Source organism: Elephantulus edwardii, unplaced genomic scaffold (genome assembly GCF_000299155.1).
Source record: "Elephantulus edwardii isolate Elephantulus edwardi_28Jun2011 unplaced genomic scaffold, EleEdw1.0 scaffold00042, whole genome shotgun sequence".
NCBI lineage: Eukaryota > Metazoa > Chordata > Mammalia > Macroscelidea > Macroscelididae > Elephantulus > Elephantulus edwardii.
The window spans coordinates 16,091,382-16,096,599 of record NW_006399792.1 but is presented as its reverse complement, the minus strand read 5'-3'; the positions used below and the strand labels follow the sequence as shown (position 1 = coordinate 16,096,599).

The following is a 5,218-nucleotide window of genomic DNA, read 5'->3' as shown; positions in this document are numbered from 1 at the left end:
TGAGACAAGGATTTCCCAACAGCTAAGAGTCTCTCTCTCTCTCTCTTTTCTAGCACTATTGCTGGGGCTGGCTGTCTAAGGGGTTCTTATTCTTTGAAGACCATGTGAACTATCAGGTCAACCACCATGTTGCTGTTGCAAATTCAATTGCATACTGTTGTTGTTGTTGTTGTGGATTGCCTTCGAGTCGAGCATGACTCACAGAGACCCTATGAACAAAAGGCCTGAAACCTTTCTATAACTATTGACATTTATCAAAGTTCATAGAGTTTTCGGAGGCATGTTGTTACCAGAAAATGAATTTAACAAAGTGGTAGTTCAGAGCAATGCCTGCACCAGCATCAAAGCTGGAAGAGTGCATGTCACTGTTAAAGTCACAGGAGACAACCTGATCTTCAGTGTATCCCATGGTGCTCTTTAGGGACCCTTCTTATGACTCTCTTACCACGTTCTTGATGTCATCATACTTAGCAGCTTTCTCCAAATGGCAAGTCAGATCCATGACTAACATGTTGGAGGTGGCAGACATGGTAAGCCATGTCAGTAAGTTTCCCAGTCAGCTCAGAAGATGACCTTGCCCCTGGCCTTGGTTCACCAGTGGATGCAAGGATGATATGATGTTCTGGGCATCATGCCACAGCTTTCCAGAGGAGCCACCCATAATCTTTGTGGTAATGACAGCATGGACTGTAGTCATGTGTCCTTCTATAATGTTAAAGTTGTCATCAATGACCTTAGTCTGGAGGGCCAAGCAGTTACAGGTGCAGGAGGCGTTGGGCATTGCTGACAATCTTGAGATAGTTGTCATACTTTCCATGATTTGCACCCAGTACAGACATGGGGCATCAATAGAGAAATCAGAGATGATTACCCATTTGGTACTACCCTTCAGGTAAACCCAGCATTCTCCAAGGTTAGGAAGACATCAGTGAACTCTACAACATATCTAGCACCAGTATCACCCCTCTTGATGTTGGTGGGATATTCCTCCTGGAAGACAGTGATGGTTTTCCTGTTGATGCCAGGCTTCCCATTCTCAACCTTGACAATGCCATTGAACTTGCCATGGCTGGAAACATACTGGAACATAGATGATGCAGTTGAGTTTAATGAAGGGGTCACTGATAGCAACAACTACATCGACTCAGCCAGAGTTAAAAGCAACCCTGTAACCAGGCATCCAACATGGCCAAATTATTTTACTCCAACCTTCGTGACCATCATGTCTCAGGAATAAAGCTGAGGCTGCACCAGAAGAGAGGACAATCTGTCAAATGATGAGGAGCAGAGAGCTGCACTTTAGTCTTTAAATGAACATCACTGCTATTTCACAATTTAAAGAAGTCCTTGACAGCAGATTTATCCAATGTAATATCTCTTTTAATTTCACAATCACTGAATCTAGTGGGATCTGTTGTGGATTCAATGAAAATGAAATCTTTGACAACTTCAACTTTTTTCCCCTTAGATAGATCTTGCTTATTGTTCTGGTTATGAGCATTTTTGTGGTTTCTCGTTTTCGGTTTTTTTTTTTTTTTTAATGTTAAAGCAACATAGTGTAGTCTTTGATATTCTTCAGGGAGTGTTTCAAGTCCTTTTCACATCCAGCAAGCAAAGATGTACCGTGTGCACAACTAGGCTGTTGATGATTTTATCTTTAACCCTGAAGCCACATTGTTCTTATAGCCCAACCTCTTGAGTTATTTGCCCAGGATAGTGATTAAAGAAGTATGGTGAAAAAAATCAAACCCTGATGCACACTTTTATGGATTTCAAACCATGCAGAACAGCTTTCCCCCTCATGTACAGGTTTCATATGAACACAATTAGGTGTTTTGGAATTCCTATTATTTTCAATGAAATTCATACTATATTATAATTCACTGATTCAAATCCTTTACATGGTCAATAAAACACAAATAAATATCTTTCTGATAGTTTCTATTTTTAGTCAATATTTATCTATTTGACATCAGCTGTGATATATTCCTTATTCCATGACCGTTTATGAATCCAACTTGAATTTCTGACAGTTCCTTATCTACATAGTGCTCCAGTCATTTTTAAATAATTTTCAACAAAATTTTACTTGTGTATGATATTTATGACATTTCACAATAATTTGTGCATTTTGTTGTGTCTGCATTCTTTCTGGAATGTGCACAAATATAGATCTTTCCCAGTCAGTAAGTCAGGTATTATTCTCCCAAATTTCTTATCTTAGATAAGTGAGCATATCTAGAGCTTTTTCTGTTTGCTTAAAAACCTCAATTAATACTCCTCAATTCCTGAAGCCTTAATTTTTTGTCAATGCCTTCAGTGCAGCTTTTCACAGATGTTGTCAGTTTTATTCATTGATATTTCATCAGTTAAAGAACATGTGTACACTCACAATTTATATATAATAAATAGATATTTATTACTTAATAATTATATATTTATTACTTAATTATATATATATATATATATATATATATATATGCTTCACCACATTGTTGACATGCTGAGGGACAGGCAAAATTATGTCCTGAAAACTGGTATGAATGTAAAATTGGACCTGTACATACCTTGCTTATTAGATAATCCAGCACTGAGTTCTTAAGATATGGGTTGGGTGGGAAGCACAATTTATATTTTTAAAAAAGTATTTTGAATGAATAAGTCAGTGAGTATACATAATTCTATCGTGCCATCTTTGGGTTCATTTGTGTCACCAAGACCATATTTTCAACTACCAATCCTTCATTGTTTCCAACGTTTCCATTGCATTCACTAATTATAACTAATGCATATTGATTGCATGTCCAAGTAATTTCAAAATACAGAAATTGGTAGAAATCTTCATTTTCTTCATCTTTGGCTTGAAGGTTGGTGTATATATTTGAATACTAGTTGTATTAACAGATCCTCTTTGTAGGTGTGTGGGTCATATCTTATCATTAATAGCACTGAACTACAGGAAAGGTCTTGAAATGTTGTGGGTTTTAAAAAAAATTTTTTTCATTATACTAGTTGAAATGTTGTTTTCACAATAAATGTAACATCATTACTCTTAATTTTATTATTATCAGCATAGTATATTATGTGATTGTATGATTAAAAATGACAAATATCAGTTTATTTCAGTTCGCTGATACAAAGAATATTGACCTATTTTGCATTTTTGTTCAGTTTTTACCACTTGTAACATTCCTAGATTAAGATATACTAGATCCTACATTTTGGTTATTAATGAATGTTCGCAAGTGTTTCTTTGTGTTTTGAGTTATGCATCTAAAAAAATGAAGGGTATTTACTGAAAGTTTTATCCCATCCACATCATTAAGGTAGACTCTAGTTTAAGGGGGTAAAGGTTCCCTAGAAGCATTTTGAGTGCTTTCTCACCTGAAGAACTCATCTTTAGGCCCCATATTGGACAATGTTCTGTTGCTATACATATGGCTTTTGAAGTCACTTTATTTCAGAATTGATGACCAGTCCTGTTACTTGGTCTGTGTTTGGAAGATGAACTGAAATCAGTTGACCATGGGTTCTCCTTGGTATTTAAAATGCTGTTGTCATAGCTTCCGGCCCTATAGTAGCACACAAGCTGCTGCAATATAGCACTTGACAGATGTATGTTGGGAAGTTTTGCATGCAGGAAATTTATTGGGGAATCTTTTAGAAACAACACATGAACAGGGAGCTGGGTGGTGCACTGGAGTGTTCCTACAGAGAATGAATGAATGTAGAGAAAAACCAAGTAAGGAAGACAGACTGGCACCAAGCAAGTGCTCAGCCAAATTTCAGAAAAAGAAAATGTATCAGCGCAATGCCATTGGTTTAGCGGAAGTTAGTTAATTGTTTAGTTCCATTTTCTAATAATGACCATTTTCGTTGTTCCAAACCTCTGATCTCTCTTTCTCTTATTACCTCCAAGTTGGGTCTGACTTATAACTGACCCTTCAGTGGACTTACAGGGTTGTAAATTGCATGGAAGGAAACTGCTTGTTTTTCCTCCCTCAGAGCAAATGATAGATACAAAATATCAGAGAAACAGAAAACTTGGGATAGCAACAAAATTCGATGGATGTAGCCAGTAGAGCTCCCTATAGTCTCAAAATAATGTAGAGAATTGTTGTTCTGTGCCTTCAAGCCACCTGCAACCCATAGTGACCCTATGTACAGCAGCTCTGAAGCCTGACATGTCGTGAGCTAGTCTCACTGATTCCGATACACAAATACCCATTGCCACAGTTACTGTACTGTATGAATCCATCTCTTCTGTGATCTTCCTCTCCTGAGCTATCCCTCCACCCTTCCAAGCATGATAACCTTCTCCAAGGACTGGTCCCTCCTGGCTATGGGCCCAAAGTATTTGAGACAGATTTTCAAAATCCTATCCTCCATGGAGAAACTTGGTTTCACCCTCTCCAAGACAGACCTCTTTGTTTTCTTGGCAATACATAGTATATTCATGATTCTTCTCCAACACCACAACTTGAAGTCTTCGATTCTTCTTCTGTCATCCGTAGTCACTGTCCTGCTCTCTGAGGACAAGTGATTGCAAAGACTATGGTGTGGGCTGGGTGCACCTTAGTCTCTAGACTGACATCATTGCTTTTCAGCATGCTGGAGAGGTCCCTGACAGCAGATTTTCCCAATGCAATTTGGCTTTTAATTTTCTGACTGCTGGTGCCAAGTGTTGATTATGGAGTTGAACAAGCTATAATTGTTAACAATCTCAATCTCTTCTCCATCTATCGTGGTGCTGCCAATTGAACCAGTAGTGATAATCTTTGTTTTTTTGATGTTGAGCTTCAATCTATATTGAAGACAGAAGTCCTTGACCTTCTGCAGCAAACCATTCAAGTCCTCTTCAGTTTCAGCAAGCAAGGCTGTGTCATCTGTAGTAGAGAAATAGGAGAGTTGAATGTCAAAGATATGAACATTATTTTAAAATTTAATCTTCATGTAAGATATTTCCATGTCTTCTCAGAATCACCTCTTTGAACATTTGCATCTCTGCTTTTCTTGACTTCATGTTGTGTGCTGTCAAGTTGATTCCAGCTGAACAACTCAACTCGACTCATTGCTGAAGTGTCAAAACAGAGGCTCGCCAATGAGTTTCTAAGACTATGTACCACATGGGAGATTTCCTATATTTCTTCCTGGGATTCATTGGTTGATCAAAACATCAAAGAGACAGGGATATGAGGTCAGCAGCCCAACTGCCGAC

General features: G+C 37.9%; 1 pseudogene; it reads right to left on the bottom strand.

Moving 5' to 3' along the window:
* Window positions 1-286: 286 nt before the first annotated feature.
* On the bottom strand, window positions 287-1,089 carry LOC102852067 (annotated as a pseudogene).
* Window positions 1,090-5,218: the final 4,129 nt, after the last annotated feature.